Raw genomic sequence first — 27,322 nt, 5'->3', positions numbered from 1 at the left:
TCAGCACCCCCTGAGCGGAACTGAGCGCTCGGTAGTCCTCCAAATATAATTGCAGAATTGATTTTTTTTTTATTAGATGGGTTTCTTCTTAGGCTCCTATGGATAGTATGTGATATTTAGCACATTATTTAATAACTCTTTCATGGCTCTATTGGGTTCCGCTTGAAGAGGAACATGTGCTTCCTTTTTTTTATCAGGACTACTGGTATACCAGGGCCAGCCACCCAGCCTCCTCAGCTGCAGCTTAATCACTTTTAAAAATTGCAGCAGAACTCGACGCTTCTTATGTTGCTTCACAAAACCATACCCTAAGAAGTTTCTGTCCCAAGAGGTGTCCAGTCTGAAGGAAGGGTGAAGCAGTGCCCATGTGCTCATCCCTGTGGGGAGGACTGTCCCTCTCAGAAGCAAACAGGACCAGGCATGGCCGCACCATCATGTAAGTGTTGGTTATGTAAGTGAATTAGCCTGTGATTGGCCAAAGGGCACGGCTGTTTCCCATACACATCTGGCACAGTTGGTTGCTGCATCTTTGTGCACTGTGCTTCCTCTTGCCAGTACTGCTCTTTTCTCCTCCTCGCTAGGCAGGTTTAAGATCCTAGGCGCAGCCTCCGCGATCAGCCCAAGCTTTGCCTGCTGACATTGCTGGCTTTCCTGCTCTACCTGTGGGCATCCCTGATTGGTGGTCCTCGGCCTCTCCTCCTGAAGTTCTGCTCCTGAGGAAATGCACAGACTCTGAAGGACAGCCTTCTGGGTCCTTTGAGCCTAACATAATGTCCTGAATGAGGTATGCAATCAATACATATTTGTTGCAAATTATGAACATTCATTTGACTTTCTGGTCAAAGAAATACTTTCGGAAAGAGGGCTGAAAGTAGAACAGAGAAGGAAATGAGGCAGGCATCTAAACCCTTACTTAACATAGAGAGGCACTCAAGTTCATTCCAGTGCATGCATGTCATCTGTGAGTAGACTTGCTGAAGGGTGTCAAGGAGAGAAAACTCCTGTTTCGCTAAATGTGAAGGTAAATAGACACAACTACACACCTAGGTCAGCCACCCAGCTCAAAATCTTGGAACAGGGTGGACAGCTGCCATGTCTTTGAACTCTAGCCTTTTTACACCTTTTAGAGAAGAAATAAGTAAGACAAATGTTGGAGTTACTTCGGAAGGAGCTGATGTGCTGATTCAGAGTTGTAAAGAGAATTAATTAATCCCTTGAGTCTGTTTCTTTAGGAACTCCAAGAACATGATGAAATTCACAGGAGAAAAATAACTTTTGTGAATAGAAAGTGAGGCTGAAAGGGCAAGAGGAGAGGACATCTTGACCTGAGGGGAAGGGGAAGGAGAAATAGACCCGTGACAGTTCACTCCAGCTTCTAGCCAAAAACAGTTTTACACTCCAGAGTTGGTGTGTGTGTTTTTTTTTGTTTGTTTAAAATTTGGCGAGATTAGCCTTCATAGCAAAAGGTTTTTCCAGTAAGATAGCCTAAGGCCAAAATGATAAACTGATATCTTAACAGTTGCTGCAATTCCAGCCTTTACCCTGTTTCCCTTTCCCTAAGAAGGCAAGTGAGAAGGACACCAGCATTACATCCAATAGTATTTCTAGAACATTTTATTTGGCGAGGAAGATCCACAATCATTCCTAAACTTTGTCTGCTGAAAATCTCTCACAGCCTGCCACAAGGCCGACGCTCTGTGGGCCTCATCCTGGGCCATGTGGCCCTGGTCCAGCATTGACCAGGCACCACAAAGGGGCTCAGTATGTTTGCTGAGGCCTGGAACATTCTGTTGAGGGAGGGTTGCATGGCCCGGGGGCTGGGAAAGTCAGAAACTCTCATGGACTTTTAAAAAATGCTGCCAACTCTGATAGTGGCCAAAGGACTTGGGGTATTTCAGTTTCAGTTTAAAAAACCCAGAAAGAGAGTGGTAAGGAGGGAGAGGAGGAACATTGTGGCTAACGGTGGTGGTCATCGAGTGTGTCTGGCTGGACTTCCTTTGAAGATCATTATCAATGGGACATTAAGGAACATGCCAAGGGTACCTGTCAGACAATGGACAGTTGCAGCTGCAGCAGCAAGAACCACATCAGGGACAATTCGTTGACTCAGGCAGTCCCTGACTTAAAAGAGTCAAAACCCCGGGGGAGACGTAGCTCTTTTCTTGTGGCCCTCATGACAGAACAGTGGCAAAGACAGGGATACATGCAGTTATGTGAAGTGTGAGTACTTTGCTAACGTGCTGTAGAGGGAAGTATGTCCCTCCATGGCTGTCCCTGTGGGATTTTGTTCAAACCTGTAGTGAGCTCCTGGACAGTGTGGCCCATGTCCTGTGCAGTTTTATATACCCTGCACCTAGCACTTTCTGGAACATCACAGGGTGGCCCTAACTGTTGAATGAATAAATAACAATCTGGCAGATTCTGAGAATGAAGGGACAGCTGGGAAGTCCATCGAAACCTAGAGAATGCAGGAATTCTGCCATATCATTGTATTGTTCTCTGACAGGTTTTATTATTCCCAGTTCCACATACTATACCCGCATATATCACAAAGAGATAAAAAAGATTATGTCATGTGTAGAAGCTTTAAGATCATGGAGGGACCGCCTTTAATATTTCAGTTGTGTTCTGAGGCGTGTTTGTGATAGGGAAGTACAGGCATTATCTCTCCGGGAAGAATTCTGCCTCTATAAGGGGAAGAACTGAAAACCCTGCATGCAGTCTCTTGAAGCTCGGCTGAGCCACAAACCGGGCTCAGGAACCCAACGATGGGGCCGGAAGGTGAGTGAGAGGCTACCTAGGCCGGTCTGTTCCTTCCGATAGGCTGTGACCCCCACACCGTACCATTTAGGCAGAGGCAACTCCAGTCTAGCTTTAGTCTCCTGAGATCCTTTAATCTTTCAGCTACCAATTCACATATGAAACAATTTACATGAATAGTTTCAGGTAATGCGTCCCCCTGGGTGATCAACATCTTCCAGGCAAATAGAGAAGATGGGTATAAAACGCTCATTTCCTCCTCGTAGGGACAGAAATCCAAGAGCATTTCTCCCTGGGGTTGAGGCCTGCCTGGAGGGCGGGGTGGGGCCCGGGCTTGGCCCGGGCGTCCCGACTGCGTGCCTCTCCGTTTCCCTCCTGACTCCGAAAGGCCTCCGCTCCCGACCGTCGCCACCTACCGAACCCTATTCTAAAGTTCTATTTATGCGATTCTGTGTGCAACATCCCACCCCAGTCACCGGATGCAGGGGCACCATCTGGGAGGTCCGGGTGCTCCACCACGTCCCCGGGGCTGGCACACAGTAGGGATTGACCCTCTGCCGTCTTGTAGTGAACACGGATGCGGCAACTCTGCAGCGTCTAGGGCAGGTGCCCACGCAGCACCCCCGGCTGCCTGAACCTCCTCTGCCAGCGGCACTCAGGGCTTCGCGGCGCGTGGACCCGGGCGTCAGTAGGGCGCGATTCTCCCAACTTCGGAATGGAAGACTGGCGAGGTCGCGACTGCGCAGGGGGAGACTCGAAGCCCCGCTTCGGGGCTTCGCTTCTCCTTGCCAGAAAGGCGACCGAGTCCCGAGGAGGACGGTTTTCCCGGTAGGCAGGTCCAGGTAGGCTGCACCCCTCTCGAGACCGCAGCCACCTCCCTGGGAAGGGGCCCGAGCCGCTAAGGTACGTGCCGATCCCGCGCACCCAGGCCTGGGAACCGCGCACCGGCTGCGCCCGGAGCCCGCGAGCCTGCGGGACGGACGGAGCCAGCGCCCAATCGCGGGGCGGGGCCGAGGGGGTCTGCAGGAGGCGGCCAATGAGAGGCCGCGGCGCGGGCGGGGGGCGGCGCCTCTGGGCCGGAGGGCGGTGGCGTCGGTAGCCGGCGCGGCAGACCCGGAGCCCGGGAAGAGTCGGCGGAGCTCGAGGAGGACGCGGACGGCGGCGGCGGAGGAGGAGCTGCGCCGCGCGCCCTCCGCGGCCGGCCGCCCGCCCGAGCGCAGGCCGACAGCTCCAGCGCAGCCGGCGGGTCCGGCCGCCTCCCGCCGGAGCCCGGCGCAGGCAGAGTCCGGGCCGATGGGCAGAGCGGGGCGGCGGGCGGCCAGGCTGCGGCCCCGGTAGTCGCCGCGCGCTCGCGGACTGTAGCCGGTCCCGGCGGACCGTGTCTCCGAGGTGCGTGTCGGGCGATCGGACGGGTCCCTGCGGGTGGTGTCTGGGGACCAGCTCGGCGGGGACTGTCCCGCGGTGAAGCGGCTGTCCCTGGGGGCGCCTCAGCGGGCTGATGGCGGGGCGCTGGGGGCTCAGGCGCCGGGGTCCGGCTCGCGGACGCGCTCGCGCTCCCCAGCTCGGTGGAAGCGCAGCCGCCGCGGCTCGTTCTCTCAAAGTTGTCGGTCGGCTGAAAGGTTATTTCCGTCTTGATGACACGCACACTAATGAGGACCCCCTCTGGGTGTCCGGCGACTCCTCTGTGACTAACCTTCGAGAAAAGATGAAAGGCTGCCCGACGCGGTGCAGCGGCGCGCCGGGCAGGGTTGTTGCCGAACTTGCCGCGGGTGACTCCCGGGGATGTGGTGCCCGAGCCCCCGCCGCGCCCGGCCCCCCTTTGTAGGACCCCGAACGGCCGGCGATCCTCTGAATCGGCGCGACCTTCCTTCGGAGTCCGACCCTCTGCCGCCGCCCAGGCGCCGAGGTTCACCGCGTCCTCCGCTCTCGGTCCCGTTCGTGTCCCCACGCTATTAAACCTAGTTTGGCCGTGTCCTGGGAGTATCCCCACGGGCACCTACAATGAATTTTCAACCGTGCGGCAAACGCGGAGAATCAATTCCGGTTCGTCCTCTCGGAGTGCGAGCCGAGGCTCCTCGGGAAGGAAAACAAGTTGGCATTGCCCCTCTGGGAGGTATTTGTCATCATTAACCTGCTTCGGTTAAATTAATTCAGCCCGAGATGACTCCAGCGTGCGCACTGAAAACATCAAGTGCACTGGGCACAGGATTGTGGCCACCAAACAGGATTTTGGTTTAAAATAAAATTGCAGAGGTTTTGGATTTTGCATAGACTTAGACTTGGGTTGGGTAAGGGTGGCTTTTTGTTTTTTGTTTTTTTTTTTTAAACAAAGAACCTTGGTGATTCCCATAGGTTTGCTCAGTAAGTTCAAAATAGTCACTCAGATATCTCTTTTCTTTGCCTCTTTTGTCTGCAGTTTTCATTTCTAAATGCTAACACTAGATGGCTTTCTTATGACGGGCATTTCGTAAACCGGGCTTTGGAGTTGCCTATATGCGATCAGGCTTTAATTGTTTTAGTTTCACAATTAGCAATGGGAGGGGGGAAAACTCCAACACTTAACTTTCTTTGACATGTGTTACTTCCCTGTAAGTCAATATTTATTTAGTTATCAAAAGGTGGCCTATTATCTCAGCTTTCCTAAAGATGAATTTTAAGAGGCAACTTGGTTACTGTTTCTAGTTACACATTTAAGATGTCTGTTTCATGTTCTGACTTATTTGAAGAATTCAGGGTTCTCTGGGATTTGTAATTCTCTGCAGACAGCATTTCCACCTACGTTGTTTACCGCTTGATTCTGGCGTTCAGGGCGTGCTTCATACAGTTACGAGAGAATTTATTCATGGGAAAGTACAGTCTTTCTTGACTTTTGAATGCAAATAGCATTGATTCTGGCTGAAACCTCCATTGATGCATTTGGGGAGGAGGCGCAGTTGAAGTATATACACATGATTGGTACCAGGGCTTTTGTTAGTAACATCTTTTTTCCTAGCTGATAGTTGATATTTGGCTTTTCATTTTTAAGCACAACCCCTTTTATGAGAAATGCAATAGCCTGCAGTTGGCCATTTCAGCAGCAGCAGGTTCTCAGTTGTGTATTTTAAATGCTTTTTTTCTAAAGCAAGACCATAGCAGCCTGTCCAGATCTTGCCCAGGTAGGCAAACTTATTTTTAAGCTGGAGAAATATCTTGAAATTATCTTTGTAGCTGTCTTTTTTGGTGTGTGTCTTGCACAGCTTATTTATAACATGTTGAATTTGTGTGTTCTAAATCAGAGCGTATTCGTAAATAGCTGAAGGAAAAACTCTCTAGCAAACATCTGGGAAATAGAAAATAAAATTAGAAACAGCTTTTATCAGTACCCACATGCCACCTATAGATGGGGTGAAGTGAACTTGGATAAGAACCAGTGTAAGCATTTGGTCAGGAAAAGAAAGCAGGAGATAAATTGTAGGTATGGAGGTAAAGCTGCCGATTTTCTCCAGCTGGTCTAAGTGTGTATTTTTCATCAGTGGCTTTTTATGTTTTTGAATTTTAACCTTTCTCAGAGGGCTTTACTTTTATGGAATGTAAAAGGAGAATTATCAGAGCGTCATGATTTGGCAGTTAAAGCCGCGTAACATGGGTTTGTAGGTCTCCCCTCCCCCAGGACTGAAATGGTATTTTGAAGAGTTTTTGATACTTGAGCTTAGTAAAACACCTGTCTACCTTGGGGGATCTTTTTACCTGAGGCAAAAGGGGTAATGGGTTACTCATTTTAAAAATCTATCTGTTCTTGAAAAGACTAGTGAGCTGTCTGAAAGGGTAATTGTCTGGTAATTGAAGCTGGTTTAAAAATGCCATGTTTGGTCATCAAAAGTAGTTTAAAAGGGACTGCACTTTCACTGCACACTTTGCAAAGAACTATGTGCGTATGTGGTTATAGCCCTCCCTCCCCCAGCCATAATGGTAAATGCAAGGTTGTCTTCTGTTTTTAGATTGGGGACGAGATTGAGTCTTTGAATTTATGATTTAACGTATGGTCGTCGTTTAGGATTACAAATCCTTTCAAAGACATGCTGAATTTGAAGAAAATTTAGGCTGTTATTGTTAACTGAAAAGCACACGTTTTTGTTGGCTTGTGTGTTTGTTTCAAACTTGAATGAAATATGCAAGGCGGTCCTAAAGAGTACAGGAACCCATGTTCCAGAGTGTCTGCTTCTGTTTAGGACACCTGATTCCTTTACAGGGGGACAGAGTAGAACCCCGGGCACAGGAGACTCCCGCTTCCTGCCTCTGCTGCTTGTCGCAAATGAGTTTGGATAAAGTACTTCCATGATCTCCTTCAGCACCAAAATGTTAGGTTTCTTTAAACATTTAAAATAAATGTATTAGAATAGTGGCAATGACGGACTGATTGAGATAATGTACATTTTCTCATGATTGTGTCATTTCTTTCTTTGGCTAATGGAAAGCTTGCGTGTGAACATTAATGGGAGTTATAGCTTCCTGGGTTTACCTTGAAATCAATGACTCAGAAATTGCTTTTCTGTTCCAATCACATTTGGCTGTGACTCCTTTTAAGGGAGGGGTGAGAGTGTGATAGGAATTTAAATGCTCCAAACTTGATAAATTATTTTGATACTGTCTCAACTTGGTTCATAAACTTTGGTTCCAAGGAGGGGTTTTAGAGAGACAGATCTGATCCACCGTAGAGGTTCTGTTCTTGAGAGATTTCATATTTAGTGTAACCCAATTCCTGTTTTTAAAACACATGTACATTTTTTTTTTTAACACGTGTACAGCCAAGTTCCATGATAGGAAAGAAGAAACGATGCAGTTGAGAAAAGTAGAGTCTAGTTATAGCATCTCTGTATCGGAAAGGGCCTTAGGGTTTTGTTCATGTTGACTCTCTGCTTTTTGTTTTCATTCTCCTGTAAAACTTAAAAGCAAAAACAGAAGCAAGTTTTGGTGATTGTCACGTTTGTCAGTAATTGACGTTGCTACTTGAACATTAACACAGCAATTACTTATAATTTTAGCCTTTCTCAGAGAGCTTTACCTTTATGGAATGTAATAGGGGAATTATCAGAGGAGCATGATTTGGCAGTTCAAGTTGTGTAATATGGGTTTATAGGTCCTATCCCTGCCTTCGCCCCCCTCACCCCAAAAGGAAGGATACGCGTGCTGTCAGGCAGGGGAAAGGAAGGTTCTTCCCCTGCAGAGAGGCTGATTGTTAAAATTCCCTCCACGCATGCGCATGTACCCCTCCCCCCCCCATACGCATGTGCACGTGCACTTCTCATACACTCATACATGTATCCACCCACATACAGGCACTTCTTCCTTTTGTATAGAAGAGTGAAAACTTCCCTAAGTGCCAGGGACTTCCACTTAGTGACTGTGGAAGTCAGCTCAGCTCACCCTTCTTTGATGCTTGGATCCCTTTATACTCACATGCTGGGCAAGAGGCCTTCCAGCAGGACCTGAACATGGCCAGGACCGGGTGGGGAGCTCCTCCTTTCTGATGCCTCCGACCACCAGATAGCGTCTTGTACCTGTAGAGTTGAGATCTGATTCTACCTCCTTATTTGAATTCTGCTCCCTGGGTCATGTGCGGAACAAACCCTTCCGTAGAGGTGTTTCAGTTATTCACCGAACAGTACCTGCCACAGGGGGCGGGGCACTGAAGTGTCTGTCACCTGTGTCCAGCAGGCTGTCCCCCTGCCATGCACGCCCCGCCTGCACCGATGTAGTCCAGGTTTGCATTCATTTTCTAGTGGCCGTGCTACTCAGACCCAGTGAGTGTGCTCGTCACTGGACCCTGGGTCCTTAATCACGTGCTGCCATTAAACCCGGTCTTCCCTTCCTGTGTTGTTGGCCTTGCAGGGCCTAACATGGACTGTGCTTCGTCTTGCTGTATTTTAGCTCATTCTTCCCACGGTGTATTTTGCAGTTTCGCTCTATTATTTAGCACCTTTGCCTGCCCTCCCACAGAAGTGTTGCCTGCACATTAGATCAGGCTGTTTTTCATATCTTTACCTAAGTCAGTGATAAATTGTTAAACTGGCTGAACCGTGAATCATGTCTCTGGAAGCTTCCTTCCAGGTTTACAAGGAGTCACATTCCTTTGGTTACAGTTAAGCATTAATGTGCTTAATATTTTATAACTAGGCTCTCTCTCCACCTGTTTCACATGGGAATGCCGCGAGACCACGCCACCCCTCTGCTGGTTCTACTGACCGAGTTATTCTAAGAAAGAAAGGAGGTCAGATTTCGTGTGTGCCTAGTAACTGGATGTTTAATGACTGTTAGAGTGACCAGGGTCATCCTGTGATCTGTGACGTCTGACAAGGTCTTAGGCACTGAAAAGATTGCAAAAAAAAAAAAAAAAAAAATTGGAATGTTGGACTTGGTTAAACTTATTTTTGCAGGATGGTATGTCTTTATTTTGAGTTGTCTGCAGTTACTGGGGAAGGGGACCATCATCTTTCTAATTTTCCCAGCGTTGTCAGTAGTTGATATTCTTCTCTTCCTGTTGCACAAATAAACATTTACCCGTAGGGGCCTCCCCAGCTCTGCCAAGTAGTTCCCTCTATATTTTTCACTTTCGCATGGTTGCTAAATCTGCTGGAAGAAGCTCCCAGTTGGTTGGGCTGTTTGAAAAATCAAAGTAGTCCAAAGTAGTGTTCAATTACTCTTAAAGGAGTGTTCAGTTACTTAAAACAAGCTAGCTGAAGAGCCAGTGTTAAAAATGGTTACTGTGGGAAGTTAGAACTTTTGGGTGAGTAAAAAATTATGTTTGCCAAGGTAAAGCTATTGTGTAGATTTTTAGGAAGATTTCTGACTGTAATATAGGCTGACCAAAAAGTTCATTTATTTTTTTATGTATCATGGCTCTCATAGTGCTTAGTGGTCTTCAATGTCATTCAAAACAATCATGTTAGATTGTATTGTGACAGCTGTCATATCAATGTGCATTAAAAAAAGCTTATCCAAATTGGTGAATTTTTGTGCAGCCATTTTAATATTGAAGATGGAAGAAAATACGCAACATTTTTGGTGTATCATGCTTTATTATTTCAAGAAAGGTAAAAATACAACTGAAATGCAGATTTGTGCAGTGTATGGAGAAGGTGCTATGACTGATCAAACGTGTCAAAAGTGGTTTGCGAAGTTGCTTGGGACAATTGACGTTCTGACCATATAATTCTTTGCTCTGGGGCTGTCTTAGGCATTGGAAGATGTTGAGCAGCGCCCCTGGCCTCTACCCACTAGAAGCCAGTAGCAGGAGACAGCCAACATACTCAAAATATCCAGATCACTAAAGTTATTGGTGCAAATGAAAAATGTGTCTTTTATTTCACAGAAAAAACTAAGTGGACTTTTTGGCCAGCCCAGTGCTTTGGGGCACGGTGGCCGATCTCATCCACATGGGGGAGGGGGAGGCTTCCCTCTGCCCTTGAAGGTTCTTTTGGCGGGTCTAGTAATTAAGTCCATGGGAGACAGATTAGATTAACAAGAAAAAATAAGCAAATTTAATTACATATGTACATACGGGAACCTCACGTATGCGAGAGCGTCAGAGGCAGAAAGGGAAAATGACGTATCTATGGCATTCTGGACTAAGGATACGGCGAGGCACCTTGGGGCCTCAGAGCAGAGGAAGGTCAGTCTCAGAACGACAAGAAGAACAGATTTTCAGTAATTAGAAGCTTGTCCTGCCCTGTAGATAGGTCGTAAAAAGTTATTTCTGGTGATAACTCTTAATATGGGCAAGGCCCCTAATGTAATTTCTTTAAAGGGGGCAGAAATGGTTCTCCTGAGCCTGCAGGGTCTCATTTGTCTTCAGCTTAAAATACTACACGTGCCGAAGTGGCTCCTTTTTGGGGAGGCCTGCTCGGAACAGCATCGTGGCTGCTTTCGCTGTCTTCTCGGGATGTTTTGGAAATGCATTTGGTTCCTTGTTGAACAGTGCATATTCCCGTGGTCCAGGAACAGCTCTTGTATTGAAGTTTCTGATAAGTCATTTTAAGAAATACTTTTGATTCTTCATACAGGACAGAGGTTGTTGTTCCACGTGTTTAATTCCTTAATCCAAAGAACAATTATTTCCTTGCATTGAGGCCTCTGAGCTTTTTCAGTGTGCGTCCCCTCTGTACAAAATCACCCATCCAAATACGTCTACGTGTACGTCTATGCGTATGCATGTATATTTGCATATGTGTTTGTGTATGTGTGTATATGCACACTATATTATATATAAGTATATAACTTTACCATGCTAAAATGTGGACATTATAAAACATAAAATTATAAATTTTAAGAAGGATGATATTAAAAACAAGTGAAAGTTGAAGTATTCTCTTTTTGCACCTTGAGGCACTTTTGTTGCCGTTTGAAATGCGCGGCCCAGTCTGGAGGCCACTGCTCTTGCACCATCTCTGGTAGGAGTTCATGGCTGTTGGGAAGCGATTTCTAGGGGGCCTGCAGGGGTCTGGTGAGGGGAGCTTCAGACTGTACCCCAAAGAGGCCCTATATTTACTGTGTTCTTTTTCCCAAGGATGTGTTATATTGGCCTGTATTCTTCCAGAGCTGTTGTGGGTTGCTTAGTTTGAGGTTTCATATTCGGGGGGTGTGGGGGGATGATGTAACGGGGGGTACCATTCTTGGGACGTTTCTAGTTGAACTCAGCTGTTTAGGAAGCACCGGGCTCTCACGCACAGCTGGCACCGGACCCAGCATCAGGGTGGAAGGACACAACTAGTCAGTGCCGATTAGTGCACTGGAGCGCCGGTGTGTTCCCGGCTGGAACTGCTGGTGTGTTCCCGGCTGGAACTGCTGGTGTGTTCCCGGCTGGAACGGGGAGCTCACGGCAGCCGCCGGTGCAAGGGAAGCGAGGGGTCCCAGCCTCTCTGGAGAGCCTGTGGCCTGGGAGGGCCGCGCCACAGCATCTGTGCCCTGCGGCCACAGGCTGAACTAGCACACCTGGCCCACCCTCCCCTCCCCCTTGTGATGTGTGGTTTTAATCTGAAGCACTTATCAGTGCCTGCCTTTATTGTATATTGATTTTTATCTTTTTTTTGTTTTTTTTTTTGGTCACACCTTAATAGAACAGAAGTGCCCTTTGGGCAGGGACAGTTCTGGCTCTCTCCTGCAACCTCTGCCCTCTTGCGGTCCTCGCGGCGCAGCAGGCTCTTAGGGAACAAATATTTGTTAAAGGAATGATTGAGAGCCGTGGTTTGCACATGGGAGAGCTGTGTCCCTTGGCTTTTGTTGAACTAAGTAGTGTTGCCTTAAAGTCCTATTTCTGTTGTAAATGATCTAACAAGAGGACCTTTCATACCTCATTTTATATCTTTTCTGGGTTCTTTGAAATGGCCTGTGATTCAACGCTGATATTGAACTGGTCAAAACGGAGAAGCCGTTTGTGAAGACAGCAGTAGTGGCCGAGGCCCCTCTGTCCCCTCAGGGCCCGCATGGCCCGTCGGAGGGGGTGGTCGGGGAGACCCGGCGCCCTGGGCAGAAGGGGGCCTGGCTTGCCCAGGCCGGTGTGGGTGACGGCTTCCCAGGTGTCCAGGCCTGGGCCCACCCGACAGCGGCACAGCCTCGTTGGAGTCAGACGGGCTTTCCTCTTTACTGCACTTAAAAGTTTGGGCTTATTAGCGACGGTGACTGTAAATGATTTCTGGAGGGTGCAACGCTACCCGCAGTCTTACCGCTCCACTGATAATTTCTACAGGAAATAACGATTTTTAAAAACCCATCGGTGGTATACAGTGCACCTGTATCAAATCAGTGCTTTTAATTTAAGGATAGCAAAGGACATTAGAGTATTACTTATGCCTTAAATATAGTAGGTGCTCAGTAACCACAGTTTTAATCGTAGAGACAGAATCTTTTGTCCTTGGTAACCTGAGGGACTCATTCCTCTATTACGTGAATTGAGGGAATATCATGCTAGCTCCTGTTTGTTGAAATTTGTCTTATTAAGGTAAGCTATGGGGAGAGCTGTAAGACAGGCTGAGAGAGCAGCCTAGGTAATAGTAAAATCACCTAACTGATCGAGCTAATTGTTTATCTGAGGATTATTGTAAGTCATTGAAATGGAATAATGGATTCATTTGCCTATTTAAAAGTTTTAAGTGGTGATAAGAGTAAGGGAGGGAGGCTGATGTTTTTGACTTGGAAACGGAATAAAGAACTTGGGAGAGAGATTTCAAAAGGTAAATTTAAAAACGGCTATTGTGTTGAACTTTCATTTATGTTTTTATAGGAGAGAACCTTATAAGGCAGATGGATTATCCCTTTCCTGATGCAGAAACTAAGGTTTAAGGAGAGAGAACATATGGTTTTCTGAATCTTAGTTCTTAGGGTTTAAACCCTGTTCCTTTGTTCCAGCTTTAGAGCTCTTCCTCCCGACAGCTGCCCTGTGAGGCATGGCTAGTCTCCGTGAGTCAGCCAAGGAACGCAGGAAAGCAGGAAGGGAAGGAGGGAGGGAGCGAGGGAAGACGGTGCCTGCCTATGGGAATGGTGGGATTATTCAGCTAACTGCCCCGAAAGGGGGAAATGGTGGCCCAGGGTCGGGCTAATGAGCTCATTGTTCTGGTCTAAAACATGCCCATTCTCTCTGCCCGTGCATTGCCTGTTCCCAGAGAGAAATTTTGTGATTCGCCGTCAGGCAGCCAGTCTGCTGGTTGAATCTGGTTGTCTAGGCTTCCTTGGGAAGTGGTGGGTTCGCCTGTGATCACGTAGAGAACATTTCTTTAGCTTCCGAGCCCTTGCCAAGATGAAAAGAAGTAGTCTAGGAGGAAAAGAGTTTTTGTTTTGCATTTCTGCTCTGCTAGATTTGCATGATCTTTGTTTAAGCCGGTAGCTTGTGAGTCCCTAAATAAGTTTCAGGCATTTGCATATTGAAAAGGATTCATCCACAGTACTTTAGTCACCCAAAGAATAAGTGCTCACAACAAAGAAAATACCCCCCTGGCAGGTGTAGCCCATACAGACTTTGTTCACCTTGTCATTGAATTATAAAACATTAATAGCAACGCTGGAATCGGCACATTCATTGAAATGCTTCTCTGGCCCCACTCCAGAATATTGTTTCCCTGGTAGGGAAGGCGGGCGATTCGTTTCAGGCTGGCAGCCGGCCAGCGGGAAGAGCTCTGACGCAATCGTCGCGGTGACTGCCTTGCTCCTCGGCTAATTTTAGGGCAGTTAAATCTGGGCGCTGTCTGATGGCTGCTGTCGCCCCGCGTCTGGTTCTGTGGAGCTTTCTAAATCCATCCTCTTAGCCTGGCACCGCAGCGCCGAGTTCTCCCTGGAGCTGGCCCGGGGGCGGGGGGCGTGCACGTGGGAAGGGCATGGCCCCAGCAGTTCCAGGAGACGCGCAGCCTCTAATCTTCCATCAGCAAATGCGGGTCCCCCTCCCCACGGCAGCACCTGGGGGGTGTGGCGCCGACTCCAGGCGCCCACCTGGGTGGAGCAGCACTAGGACAGCATTTACCTGTGTTCTGTGCCGTCCTTGGGAGTTTCTGCGGTTTTCAAACTGAACTCCCACCATCTCCTTTCCTGAGAAATTAAAACTAAGGGGAGAAACGATAATTTTTCAGAACTAGTTGGGGCATTATGTAGAAGAGCAAAGCAGGACTTCCTGCCATTGGAGGAGGCAGAGTGGACTGAGGGGGTGTTTGGTGAGTAGTGAATGCACTTTGAAAATGAGGGTATCTCTTTCAACTCTGCATTCTAGGATCCCCACGTGAGTAGGTGTGAGGCCCCCGAGGGAAGGGACCTGGTCACTTCATCCCCATCTGTCCCCCAGCTGAGCGTCTGGCGCAGTCAGCAGATTAACCAGCTGATAGCATTTCAGGCCTCAGAGGGAACTTCCGGTTGTCCCGGGATCAGGCTCCGCGCGCTGCAGATCCAGGGACAGAAGAAACGTTCGAGCCACTAGACCCGCTGTAGGCTGGAGCCAGCTGCCTTTGTAGGTGGCGAACCTGTGACCCATTTACTGTCAGTGCTCCTGCCGAGCGGACGGCCAGGTGTCGGGTGTGCCAGGGAAAGATTCCTGTGTGAACGAGCCCTGGGGACAAAGGGCGCTGATCCCCGCAGATGAGAGACTCCATGGTCCCCGCGCGCCTGGTGGGTTTGCCGAGTCAGGAAAACATGGGAGGACAAGGTAGGAGCAGAGTTAGGCCTTGGAAAGTGGACAGGATTTGAGTTGTTGTTGAGTGGCCCTTGTGTGCAGCGACATTCCTGGCTCAGCGGGGGACCGGCAGGTACAAGTGAAATACCCTGTTGTTCGTTTGATCACAGCACTGCCTGGTCCCTCACAGCGGACGCCGCTAAAACCGCACTCGTTTTCTTGCCGGGTTGAGGTTTCCCAGTGCCAACCCTGGGTTTTATTAATAAAAGCAACATTAAGGAGATGTGATGGATGGTATTTTCAAAGTGGTGATTAACTTGTCTCTCCTCGAAGATACTCAGTTCGATTTCTTCCCCATTGTAATTACCATAAGGTTATAGAGTATATCGTAAGGCTAAAGGAATAAATGTTTTGTGCTCTTCAGAGATAGAAAGTGAATGATTTTAAAATTGAGATATAATTGACATGCCATTATGTTAGTTTCAGGTGTACAATATAACGATTTGATACTTGCTTATAGTGCAGACTATCATAGGAAGTCTGGTTAACATCCATAATCATGCACATAGGAACAAATTCTTTTTTTTATCATGATGAGAACTTTTTAGATCTACCCTCTTAATAACTTTCAGGTACACAGTAGAATATTATTAACTGTAGTTACCATTATTTTGTCCGGAAAATATGCACACACACGGTGTTATATGTGCAATTCAGGGTCATATGCTTTAAGACTTTATATTTGGGAATTTATAACATTTGGTGATTGACTTACTAACGTGACTTATTTTAAAATTGTTGTGAATAATCAGCTTGAAACGGAGGTGGCCTTTGGGAGCGTGGCTGTGTGCGCTGAGGGCTGCCCTCGCGCGGTCACCTGCGGGGATCCGGGGTGTGGTCGGGGGCTTCGGGTGACTTCCATGTTTATGTCCCATGAAGGAAGAATAAGTGCTAGGCAAGATGGGCCTCGTCGTTTAATCTGCAGAGCAAGAGATCTCAACATAATCACCATCATTCCCTCAACTTGTTAACCGTGCAAATTTCCAAACACACAGATAAGTTGAAAGAATTATGGAGCATAGTGGACACCCGTGTACCCACCACCCAGGTTCCACAAAGCATTACATTTCACTGTATTTGCTTCGTGCATGTCTACCCATCTCTATCTATTCATCAGTCTATCTTTTTGGATTTATTTCAAAATAAGTCCCCTGTATCAGTCAGTACATTTTACTGCTGGACACTTCAGCATACATATCATAAGTAAGTTGAAATGTTTTAAATTCTTTTTAGGTGAAATTAATAGAGCAAAATGCATATATTTTAAGAGTGTCATTTTACGAGTTTAGGCAAATGTACACACCCATGTAACCCCTGCTTCTATTAGGATAAATCTAACACCCAGGAAGTCCTCTCAGCCCCTTCCCAGTGACCCATGTTCCTCTCTCCTTTCCCATAGATAGTTTTGCCTGTTCTGGAACTTCTTATAAATGGGATCATGCAGGGTATGCTCTTGTGTAAGGCCCCCGTCACTCAGCATAATGTTTTTCCACTTCATCATGCACTTTTAGATTTATTTTAACACCAGGCCTTACCTTCACTGGCTGAAAAGACCCTCTTCAAAGATCATATTGTCAAGTGATGTAAGGAGGAGTTTCTTTGAGGTATTTGTGTGTTTTCCTTATGTCTCATCTTCCCCTTTCCCAGCAGGGATGTGATGTTTCCATCCGACTTGGCCATTTTCTGACCAGGTCTCTTCCTACCTCCCGCCCTCATATTCTGAAAACCAGGTGTCATTTCGTTAGTTTGCAAATGTTTTGTTGTTTGCACTCTTCAGAGATAGATGGTCTGGCTGCGGGGCCGCCTCCCCACAGTGTGGAGCCTTCAACCAGGCTCCCTTGCTCCTGACGGCTGGGTCCTGACATATTGTCTGTTTATTTGTGTGTGCTACTTGGAAAACTTTAGGTAAAAGAAAATGCAGCGGTTTATTTTTGCAAAACCTTGCAGAAGTTTGAAAGGATGCCATTTTTTTATAAGGCATCTCTGAAGAATACTGAAACTAAAATTTCCTGACTTCAGTTTTGTGGCACTATATGAAGGTTAGCCAACTGATCCTAAAACATTAGATTTTAAAATCACCAGTGCTGAGGCGCTATTGGCTAGCAAAAGAAAATTCGAGTTGACTTAATATAATTCTGTACTTTGTTAACCGCCCCACCGCTATGCCCGCTGTTACCGAAGTTCTGAGTTGCAAAATCTTTCCAGCCATGAATAAAACTACTTAGTTTTCATCAGCTTTCATCATTAACGTGTTTTTTCCCTCTATTCGGCGTGCTGTCCGCAGGTGAAGATTTTTCTTTAAGGCTCTATGGGTTAGGATAGTTCTATGTGCTCTAAAAGAGACCGCAAAATGCGGGGTGCAGACAAGAGAGAAGTTGACTGCTTGAGCCCAAGGCCTGGGTAGGTGGCTGCTGCCCTCCTCCGGACCCCTGGGCCCCGGGCCCCGGGCCCCGGGCCCCAGGCCCCTTCACTCTTGTTTTCACCGCGGGGCCTCAGCCCCGGCCTCACTGCGCTGGGGAAGCCCAGCGGGCCGGCTGCAGCGGGAGGGCGCTCCGGTGCGTGCGCCAGGCGTCCGATGCCGACCGCGAGCTCTTTTGTGCAAGGCCCCGTCTTAGGAGGGACTCCGGTTCTGGGGTGAGGAGGGACAGAGGCACTTTCATCCTGGACACATAGACTGACTCTTCTAATAATACTTTTCTCAGTTGGGGTTTTTTTTTGTTTGTTTTTTTTTGTTTTTTTTAATTTGGAGGTGGTGCTGTCTTCTTAATGTGCAGCTTAGGTCTGGGTGAAGGAAGGGAGGGTAAAGTCTAACAACAGTGAGATTGTGGACAGATTCTGTAACTTTGAAAGGATGTGGGTTAGGAGATGTGATAAAGGGCCCAGGCCCCTGTTTAAAATTCAGGCTCCTGATAGAAGGTGTAAGAGACCCTTGACCAAGGGAAGCACAGTGACAGTTTACTGAGGAGCCCGAGTGCTTCCGGGGAGCAGACCTTCCCCGTGGCTGCAGGGTGCTCTGGCCTGCGTGCCATTCACGAGGAAGTTCCTTTGGAGTCCGGGGGCCACCTCCGGCGCTGAGAGGGACAGTGACGGGTCATGGGGCAAGTCCTGCCGTGAATGTCCACTTCTTTCCGCTGACCTAACGTTACACTGCTTTCCCCAAAAGAACTTTGAACAGACTTAGCTGCCATTTTGAAAGACTCTTGAAGCGACCTAGTCAAGTGGACTGTGAGTCTGTCCGGGCCCAGGGGACAGGGCAGTGCGCTGTGGGTGCCAAGAGTGTGGAGGTGGGGAGGGGTCTCCGTGCCTGGGCCGAGCTCCGGGTTCCCTCGAGTTGCCCTGTGGGTTCGCAGGGGTGTGCAGGGTAACCCTATGGGAGCGCACCCGAACCTTCCAGAGGCTCCTCCTCATGGCCTGAGGTGCTGTGATCATCGCTACAGTTACCCCAAAATGTTTCAGAGAAGAGACTTCGGCTCTGAGCCCGGAGATTGTCTCCAGCTTTGGGCTTAAGCTTTTCCTGGAGGTTGGAAGGTGCCTGTTCTTGAAAGAAGATCTGCAAGGGAATGAAACTTAGTTGCAAATGTCACTTTCTATTAACAAATTCGAAACTGGGAACATACTCCTGGTTGAAAGAAATGACCGTTACCATTTTTTTTGAAGCATGGAAAGGCTGCCCCGTGTTTATTTGATCAGGGGCGTCATGGCATTTGGATCATCTGGAAGTTGCCCTCATTTCCTCTCGATTGTTGTTATCTGCTCAGGATATGTTACAGATGGGTTGTGCTGATTTTGCTAATTTTTGCCAATAATTTAAGCGTGGAAGGACTCGGGGAACCTCCCGAGCGCTAAGAACACAGCTGCTACGGGTAACAGAGAAGAGGAGCGTTTCTTGAGCCTTCATTTGATTGGGGGGCAGGAGCTGGAGCTGAGCAGCTGCAGATGGGGTGTTTGCAGCTCACGCTGCAGCAGTTGGGGAGTTTTTTACGTCTTTTTGTCTGTAGTGAACAAAAGAGCAGCGTGCAGCTACATCAACGGGGTCAAGTGTATATACATTCTGGGGACAGGGCTCTTATCTCGACTGCAATATTACACTTATGTGCAGGGAGGAAAATGCGCTTGTGATTTATTGGTGTCTGACTGAAGCCTGCATTCACGTGCCTCCAAAGGCTGTGTGCTTTGACTCGCCATTAATGGGCAAACATTTACAGTGGCCTTTGCCCTTGTAACGCACTATCCCGTCAGCCAAATCCTTCGTCTTTTTCTGTTTTCCCTGTTACACCGCGCATTCGGCGGCCCCTGCGGGGGGCGTGGGCCTGTACCGCGCAGGATGTCAAGTTGACCCGAGAGTCGGAGGAGGAGGGGAGTGCTCCCAGAGGAGGGAGGTTTCTCAGGGGTCGCGTCTTCCCGGGAAGAGGCGGAGGAGATGCTCAAGAATGGCGAATATTCTAGCAATCTTCACAGAAGTGGTGTCCCACAGCACCCTCCCACTCAGCTTCTCTGTTGTTCTTGGACTCAAACTAAAGACTGCGGGACAGGCCTCAGATCCTGCGGGCGCTGTGTCCACGCTTAGTTTTTACCCTGCTGGCTTAGTTTAACCTCAGGTGCGGGGTGTGTTCTCTGGGTTAAATAGCACGTGGCACCCGAAAGGTCATATTCTGTGCTCCCGAAATGGAGATGAATCAAGTCGACCTACATCTGGAATTTTTTGGCCATTGTATCTTGTTGGTTCTGGAATTACAACGCGGAGGTTTCTAAAAGCCTGGCGCTTCTAATCTTTTCCTTTATAGTTGTGTCTCTCCTTTGGTCAACGTTTTTAGCCCTTTCTGCGTCCTTCTGAATGTTTAGATTCCAACTGATTTCCGGAACTAGACGACAGCTCCGTGTTTGCCACCTTTGGAGAACGTGTAGGACCTTGTTAAGCCCCTGGCTCCCCAGAGGGGGATTGCTGGAGACCGCCCGCAACTCTGCTCTTTACTTCTTGTCTGGGATTTCTGCAGCCTTCCTCCGCAGCGTAAAGGACTTTAAAGATAATTGTATAAGGGACTTTTAAAAATAATACTTTCAATAATTTCTCTTCTGGAGTAGAGACATTGTTTGTTAAATTCATCCTCTCAGTAGTATTTTTTAAATGTATATCATTAAAGAAAATGACGAAAATAATCAAGGATTTTGCTTCCTGACGCTTCTACAATCATCCGTGTGAGTGCCATCAGGGTTAACGATAACACAAAATAAAAAAGCCCCAGCTTTTATTATTAGATTTAACACCTAAAATTCCATTCCTGTGAATGTAATCGCAAAAAACATAGGGAGAAAGAAAAGCATTTAAAGAATCATACAGTTTGTTCCCAGAAATTGTGTGTATAAAAGATTAATAGAATGAGTCCCATGTACATGCATAACTTTTTGTTGCTCTGCACCGTAACCAAACAAAAGTTAGATATAAAGGAGCAGTTCCCCATATTAAATGACAATAATACAGTTTGAACAAATACTTTGTTTGTCAGTCGTTTTAATGTGATACGTGATACTAATTTATCTGGTCAGGGTCCGGTGGATGGCCTGCTCCTTGCAGGGGATAATATGTATCCAGTAGTTTCTATGTTTTGTTGTATTAGGTGATGGAAACGGAAGAAGATATTTTAAAACACTCTCTGTGAATTCAGTGTATTCATGTTAAACTTTTATCCCAAAAGTAGCCAAGCGATGAAATTCAAAATTTATCTTTGATCTGCCATTGGTGACCAGGTCTAACAATCTATTCTCTAAAGTAATAGTATATTTGGCTTTTGATGAACAAAAGGGATTCTGGATTTGTGTACTTTCATGTTCGAGTTGAGAGCTAACCAAAAAATACCCCCGCTGTTACACAGCCCTACAGGGCGAGGCTGGCCCCCGTGACTCACCATACCAGTTCAGCCGCTTCCAGACTGGTCTCCGGCAGTTGGGTGTGGGTGGTGATCCCGAATTGTGAGCTTTCAGCAAAAGGAGATAAAAATTGTGGGCTACAAACCATTAGAAAAGTGTTCTTTTTTTAGCCGCTGCCTTTTCTTTAAAGGGGGGATGTGGATTAGCATTAGATGATGTTTGACAGGCCTAGAGTGAGGAAGGAGCTAGAAGATTGGGAGTCCTTGGAAGATTTTTGTGCAGAGTAACGGGGCCTCAGGGTCCCTGTGGCCAGGCTGGCCTGCCTGGCACTTGGCGGGTATTTCTGGGTGCCCTGCCTCTCTCGCCTGGGGGGCTGGTCAGCCGCCTCCTGCGCACGGGCCACCTTCTGTTTGTAAAATGTGCATGGGGGTATGGGTGTGCAGCGTGTCAGGAAAACTTGCATTCAGTTGAGTCATTGGAAAGCTTCAAGATGTGAGAGTAATTTTTCTTAAACGCGAGGAAGACGGTTCACACGGCTGATGTGTGCTCAGAAGGTGGAAGGCGAGAGGACACTGAAAACAGGGCCCAGGCCTGGGTGTTCCAACCCGTTCCTTCGTTTTCGGTTCTTTCAGACTCTTTTATACACGTTGCAGGCGGCATGTCCCTCGCAGCAGTCACCCACGGGACATTTGCGCCCTTGTGAGAAACTGCCTGGAGAGGAGTGGGCGTGGGTGGGCGGTGGGCACAGGACCAGCCGACCCCGCTCCTGTGCCCGGAGACCCCAAACAGCAGCTCTGCCGCGGCCGGGTCAGAGGTTGACGGCCAGGAGCTGGGAGAGGCAGCGCCCTCGCCTCACCCGCCTGCGCTCAGCCCTCCACGGCTTCCAGGTCAAGCTCTGCACATTTCAGTAAAGGGGAAGGTTATAACCGGGGGGGGGGGGGGGGGGTTTGGGGAGAGGCATTCACCCCCGTGAAAGAATCACATTTGGCCCATAAGATGTATGTGTAAGCGTGCTCAATGCAGTATTAATTATACTGTGAGAAAGTGGAAAAATATTGCAGTGAGACGTTAAATTATGATTCTTCATATGATCAAGTAATTTAAGTCAATTAAATATCTTGTTTTATAAGGCCATTTAATGACATGGGAAAATGTTCGCAGAATATTAAATGAGGAAATTTTCTTGCTAAGCAGTATATATAATAGATCCCAATCTCGTGGGGAAATTAAATGTGCACATGCATTAACAGAACGGGGAGACGTTAAAAATTTTACAGTGGTTATTACTGGTGGTTCTGTTATGTGTAATTACCATTTTCTTTTTTTTTTTTTTGCATTTGTTTTGCAGTGTTTCTAAAATGAACATTAACTTTGTGATAAGAAAAAGCATGGCATGAAAATATTTGTATTGTGTGACTCAGTTATATATGTCCCTTAAAAACTGTTAGTCTGTTTCAGTATAATTTCCTGGCTCAATATAGTTTAGATTATTTTATTATGTAATCTTCCTTGATTTCTTCTTCTGAGTATATATATTTATTAAAAGGTTTCAAGGCAAGTAATTAGCAAACATTTATTAGGTACTTACTATGTCTAATAAATAGGTTTTTGGTACATGTTCTTTACCATAAAATCATTTATAATCTAAGTATCATTTAAGTAGATATCCTTTGAAAATGATTTGCCTACCTTGTATGTTAGCGTTTAAACATTATATATTTTTAACCTTTGCCTACTGCCTTTCATTGAAATTTGTTACATAGGGAAAATACATATATGTGTATAATTTAATTTCAGGAATTTATTTTTTATTTTTAACAATATAATTTATTGGTAAGGCACTGAATGACTTCCTTTTTATATACATTATTTTATTTAATCTTCACAGCTACCAGTGCTTTACAATGGGGACATCTTTCTTAGTTGGTGTGAGTTAAATGTTAGACTTTGGCATTTACTTTAAAAATACCATTAATGCTCTTTTTTTAAGTTTGAGAGCAGAGATCCCTTGGCTTATTTTTAGCAATATAATTGCTACACATATTTTTAGCACTATAATTGCTAGCCTTTGATACTATGCTTTTTGACATTTACATTAAAAAATAAAAATTAGCTAATTTGTAAGTTATGAGGTCTCAAAAAGACAGTTCATTCTTCTTCCACACCTGTTAATGGTTCTATTAAAATTCTGAAATGGCTTATTAAATTAAGTGCAGTGTCAAAGGCTGATTGTCTCTTTCTGAGTTAGTCTACATGACTTATGAGAGCATGACTTAAGAATTAGGTTTGAATAGCAACCCTGAAGTCAGCTTTTAATATCTGTCAAATTGTAATGATTGTAGATGAAACATTAAGAGATCAGGCAGGCCACTGTCATGCTCTTACAAAAGATGCCTCTAAAACAGATTCAGTTGTTCCATCCTTGAAACTGCTTGTGCTTGTTCGCATCACGCATTCGAGGCCCAGGTGCGTGGTCTGAATGTGCCCTGTCCCCTGCGTTCTGTCTGCTGGATCAGAGAGCAGTGACTGAGTCTGGCAGCGGGACAGCCCATGCGCACATGTGGTCTGTGTGAGGAGGTGTAGTGTGTTGCTGGAGAATCAGAATCCCATGGTTTTTCTTACAATTTTTAAAATTGTATTTCACTAGCCAGTGTCATTTTAGTGTGGGGTAAATGTGAGGTTTAGAGTCACTTCTATTGGGCGTACGTCTCTTGAGCACCTGTGGGATCAGGCAGTGTGGTAACTCAGTGCTTGAATCTGAGCTCTGTGCCCCCTTGGGCGCGACGCACCTTGATAGCTGCATCTCTGAAAGGGAGCTAAGGCCCATTGTGAAAGGAGGTCGTGAGATTGCTGAGGATGCTTATGTGAGTGCTTTGCCTGCTTCCTGGCACACCATCGGTGCCCAGTGACCCTCCTGAAGATTCCTCATACGCATTACTGAGTGCTCTGTATGCTCAAAAGACTGTGTGCCATATGAGGGCACAGGGAAGGGAGGTGGCTGGTGAGGAAGTGATATTGCCACCTACAAAGCCCAGTGAGTTTTGAATGAGTAAAGCTTTTTTAAAAGTCAAAACAGTAAGGAAATCAAGTTTTTAGTGTAGAGCCATACTCCTCTCATTAGTACAATGAGAGGCAGGAAGCAAAGATGGTTGGAAGGCAGTTGGTGGGATTCTAGTGAAAGGGCCCCTCAGGCCTCTCTGCATCTGCTGGAGCCTTTGAGCTGTGATGGGGGAGAGTCCTGAGTCCTCTGCTTGTAGGGAATCTTTCTGGTGGAATCAGGCCAATTTGTCTGAAAGGTGCCATTCAACAGGTGCTAAAAGAGGTATGGAGGTAAAAGATGACAAAAGAGGGGCTTTTAAAAAGTGGATTGCCTATATATCATGTCCATTTCTGTTAAACTTCCTGAGCCTAACTTCTGGCTTTCAAAAGGTATCATTTTGCTGGATATCCTGTTTCTTAGTAGGCAAAAATAGGTAACTCAAATCTTCCCAATAGGTTTTTCTGTTTTCAGTTTTATTTATTTTTAGACGGAGGAGAAGGGAGGGAGAAGGAGAGGGAGAGAAACATTGATGTGTGGTTGCTCCATGCACGTCTCATACTGGGGACCTAGACATGTGCCCCGACTGGGAATTGAACTGGCAACCCTTTGGTTCACAGGCTGGCGTTCAGTCCACTGAGCCTCAGCAGCCAGGTAATTTCTGTTAGGGTTTAGAGAAAGATTACCTGGGTAGGAGTTGCAATGTGTAGTCTTGCAGCTGGTGTTGGAGCAAGGCCTGAGGGCCCCAGGTGGGACCTCATTGTCACCAAATGTGAGTTGATTGTCCAGTCCTCGCTGAATCAACATGTCCACCAGCCCTCCTACCCCTCACCACTGGGGTCCCTGGTGTTTGAACCCTCCTGTTTGCCTCTAGACTCCATCCTTTGGACTTCAATGCCTTTAGACCCTGGTGAACCCCACTTAGCACGCTGCCGTCTCTGTCCCCTTGACTTCAGTGGCCACGCTCTCTGCGGTCCTCTGCCTTTGGTCATTCCTTCTCTGCCATTGTTGGTCTCTTTGGCCTCGGAAACCACACTGACGTCTGCCCATTCTGCTTGAGAAATGCCTCTCGAATCTGTTTTCGTATCCACTATTCTGGCTTTACCTCAGGGCCTATTGGCCTCTGAACTTTGAAATAACTCCCTGGCCTGTGTCCATTGTGGTAGCCACTAACCACATGTAGTGATTGAAATGTAAATTAATTAAAATCAGATTTAAAAAAATTTAGTTCCACAGTCTCACAGGCTGCATTTCAAGTGTTCAGTGGCCCCATGTGGCTGGTGGTGGCTGTAATGGACAACACAGATGGGACATCCTCATCACTGCAGAAGCTGCAGCTGGACCTTGCTGTCTAGCCGAGCTCGCCGCTCCCAGCTTGTCACCCTCTCCGCCGCAGCCTCCAGATCAGTGCCAGCGCTTTCTTTGCAGAAGCAGCAATCAGTTATGGCATCTGCTGATCAGTTATGGCGTCCCCTGCTCAAACGCTTCTGTTGGGTGCTTGGGTATCCCCTGTGGCCTCAGCATGGTACCAGGCCCTCCCTGGCCCACTCCTGCACCCAGCGTCTGCCCGCAACCTCGCTCCGGGACTCCGGCCCTTGAGCTCTGGTCCACGAGTGGCCCTGCTGCTGCGGTCCCTCTGCACAGCCCCTCTCTGCTCTGGGAGCTCTCCCTCCGCCCCGCCCCTCTGCCCCGCCCTCCGCTGGCCTGTCACTCTGTGGGCCTGTCGCGGCTTCAGACACACATCTGCTGTGCCAGCCTCTCCCTTTGCGGGGTCTCTAGGGTGTGGTCTGCAATGGTTTTGGCTTTGACCCTCGGAAATACTTTTTAAAAAACCATGTGCTCCATCCTGTGGTGTTTTATCCTCTATCACAAGTTCAAACGCTTTATTTTGGTTACTAGGAAACAGAAAACATTTAATATACGATGAAAATAACATGAGGGTCAACTTAGTTGGAATAAATCTTTGACGGTATAATTTGAGAGAATCGTTGAAAATGTACTTGTGAAAGAATTCAAGGAAGCTTGTTATCTGGGGGGTTCCCTAATGTGGCTTGAACTTTTGGCATTTAGGGGGAGATATTAAGAGAATTCATCGTTAACCTGTATTTCTTTTTTAATTCTTTTCTGAATCCAGAACTATCTGCAGATGGGTAGCCCCTCACAGAAATCTGGCTGAGACACAAAATCAGGAAGGCTTATGAATTCAAGGGGTCACTATTACTTATTAAAGAAGACTTCTCTGATGATTGGCCTTCTGCATTACTGCTTTGTGCGGTCCCCTGGGGGGTTTTGACTTGGGAAGGATGAAATTTAAACTTGAGAGCAGTGCGCCTTGGTAGGACTTCAGTGAGAGAGGGGCCTGCGGGCAGGCAGGGGCGTCCATCTGTTTCCAGGAAATGGTGCGCATGGGAGGTGGGGACCTAAAATCTGTTCCCTGAAACCCCCCTTCACCTTCACCTGTCCCCTGAACGGGCACACACTCGCGGGAGCGGGAGCGGGAGCGTGGCGAGGGCCCTGTGCCTCGGGTGGAAGACTGCACTCTAGGCAGCGCTGTCTTCCTCGCTGTCTGTCCGGGGCCTGGCCTGGGCGTGGCCCCGCCTGGGGTTGGGTCAGTGTTAACTCACCACCGCTCCCCCTCCCCGCAGTGGTCCCCTGCTTTCCGGGGGGAGGGGGCAGGCGGGGGCTGCTTCTGAACTCCTCCCCGCTGTGGGTTTGTCTCGGGCACCGCTGGTCACAGAAAACAGGTTGCTGATGTTGTGCCCCCGGGGAGTAGTGGAAGTATTTTTGTCGTGAGAAACAATGTGTTCACGGCAGCCGGCAAGATCCGATCCCGCATTATGTAAGCAGCTTTCTGGGACGGTGCGCAGGATTGCAGTGGCTTGCTGCAGCTGCCGGGCTGTGGCCTGTGTGTGTCCTGAGGCTTCCCTTTCTTCCCGGGGTTCCTGCGGCCCCCTGCGCTCAGGGTCGGCCTTCTGCGGACTCCACGGCTCCCTCAGACGTGGGCCGCGCTGTGTCGTCCAGCAGGCGTCTCTTTAAATGAGGTTGTCATCTCTTTTAGGAAATTATATAAACAGACACTCTCAGGCAAAAAACAAAACAAAACAAAACCAGCCAACCAACCAGCTTCAGACAGCAGGGGCGTGGTTCTTGGTCCTCCTAGCAACTCATGGTCTCCTCTGGTCCCGCTCCGCTCCGGCTCCGGGCCGGCTGGGGCCTTGGCCCAGGTGACCAGGTGAGACAGTCCTGCCCTCACGAGTGTGGCGTGACCAGAATAAGCTAGAAATACATGCCTGCAAATAAGAGGTAGTATTTATTTTGGCTCTAACTTATTAGGGGAGGGAACTGGAGGAAAAAAGTTGATATCATAATTTTTGTTTTCAGAATGCGCTTTCTTACTCTGCTTAATACAGCACAGCGCTGATAAGCGAAGGAATGAACTTTAATTTTTTTTTGGGACTCTTGTCACCAGCACTGCC

At 47.5% G+C, this 27,322-nt stretch overlaps 1 protein-coding gene across 1 annotated transcript in view; it reads left to right on the top strand.

Moving 5' to 3' along the window:
• The first annotated feature begins 3,875 nt into the window (after positions 1–3,875).
• The window catches only part of SIPA1L2 (signal induced proliferation associated 1 like 2), a 179,455-nt gene continuing 156,008 nt past the window's right edge, over positions 3,876–27,322 (top strand). The window contains exon 1 of the mRNA XM_054576752.1: positions 3,876–4,149. The gene's annotated coding sequence lies outside the window, so the exon portion shown is untranslated. The remainder of the gene's footprint in view (positions 4,150–27,322) is intronic.

This window comes from Pteronotus mesoamericanus, unplaced genomic scaffold (genome assembly GCF_021234165.1).
Source record: "Pteronotus mesoamericanus isolate MK-2021 breed Mesoamerican mustached bat unplaced genomic scaffold, CSHL_Meso_final contig_347, whole genome shotgun sequence".
NCBI classification, from domain to species: domain Eukaryota; kingdom Metazoa; phylum Chordata; class Mammalia; order Chiroptera; family Mormoopidae; genus Pteronotus; species Pteronotus mesoamericanus.
This window is presented reverse-complemented; position numbering and strand designations above follow the sequence as displayed.